The sequence below is a fragment of the Cryptomeria japonica genome, chromosome 5, assembly GCF_030272615.1.
Source record: "Cryptomeria japonica chromosome 5, Sugi_1.0, whole genome shotgun sequence".
NCBI classification, from domain to species: Eukaryota; Viridiplantae; Streptophyta; class Pinopsida; order Cupressales; family Cupressaceae; genus Cryptomeria; species Cryptomeria japonica.
Window position 1 is genome coordinate 277,555,300 of NC_081409.1, and position 1,677 is coordinate 277,556,976.

Genomic DNA, 1,677 nt, shown 5'->3' on the forward strand with positions numbered 1-1,677 from the left:
CCAAATTTCTTTCAACCCCAAATAATCTTCCAATAAATAACTTGCACCAAGGAGCACCCTTCAAACCAAAAAGGGTTGCACGGAATTGGAGAAAGAAAACCCCTTTCACATCTCTTCCCAATTCCCTTGCACAAAATTTGGATGCAGAAGGTAATGGGCAACTTTCAAATGATACAACTAAAGAGGGTAGCCGAGTTCCAGTCTCGCCAAAGGTCACGAATGTTGCTAACATTGGAGAATTAGGCAAGTCTGAGGGTGTGTATAAGATTTTTTTATTAGACCACCCTATTTAGCCTCAAATAGATTTGTTACGCGCCACAACCCTCATTGGTAAATTTCATTCTACTATTTCCTTTGCACATCTTTCATTTTGAGCTAAACAAAATTGGTTGGGCTTGAAGGATATTTTTTTTATGGATAAGCAGTCTCTCTTTTTCATTTCCATTTTGATTCCAAAGAGAAAATAAATTGTGTTCACAGATATAAGAAGTGGTTTTGTAAGGGTGTTGGTATTATCACTTTTGTGTGGGTTCCAAATTTTAGTCTGGATTCAGTTCCTCCCTTTTTCATGCCTTTTTGGACTGCTTTCCTTGGGCTCCTACTTGAGTATCGTGATCCAGACATTGTGGAAATTTTGGCTAATCAAATGGGTATTTTTATTAAGCATGACCTTATCCTATATGAACTTTGCCCATTTAACCATCAGGGTATGCCTTCTGCTAAATCTCACAAAGCCACTTCCTAAGTCTATTTCAATCACTTCTTCCATAGGGAAATGGAATCAAGACATTTGCATTCAAGGAACCAGAGATGTTGATGATCGTATGGATAAATTGGGTCATTTGAATTTGCAATGTCAAGGATCGGATGTTTATGCTATTAGGGTTTGCAAGGATTTTGTGACTGATTTTCATAAATGCTCCTTTTATTAGTCTGTTGCATCTCCTTCTTCTCCACCAAGCGGGGCAGCAAGTGTATCTGACTTATCAGAGAGTCTCGTACCTCATAATAATATTGAAAATATTGCCAGACCTCCCTAGGTTGTTCAATTTCACTTTCTTTGATCCCTTCTCAATTCTTTTTGATTTGTATGGCAGACGTTTTACATCCAATAGAAAAAAGATCAAAGCCCTCCAATTGGAAGAATTCTCCTCAATATCAGGTTGTTGTCTTTGCTTCATATTCTTTGCAAAAATTTGTGGGTAGATATAAGAATATATCTTTTAAGATCCACTGCTCTTCAATTCTAGTTGATTGGTTTTATAAGAACATATTTTCTTCCTCCCTCTTTAGGCAGCTTGCTTCTTCTTTTCTAAGTTTCACTTCCGTGGGACCTTCAAATTTTCAATTCCAGTAAATTTCTCTTTCACGGAATGCAACGGATAACCTAGTTCATAGCTTGATGTTTAATTGCCAACCTTTCCATGTGGTTGGTTGCAATCTTCCCATTTTTGGATCCTCATCGAATGCTCCAAATATCAAATTAATGGCACATGATATCCTTATCTCTTTCACATCGAATTTGAATGATGAAATTTCTCTTGAGGAATTCCCAGAAATTCAGGATGTCCCTTCTGTTGATTCTATGCCTCTCGCTCTTAATACTTCACCATCCACTTTTTCACCCCTTTTGGAATCTAGTCATGTTGATCATTTTGTGGTTGAAGATACTTCATA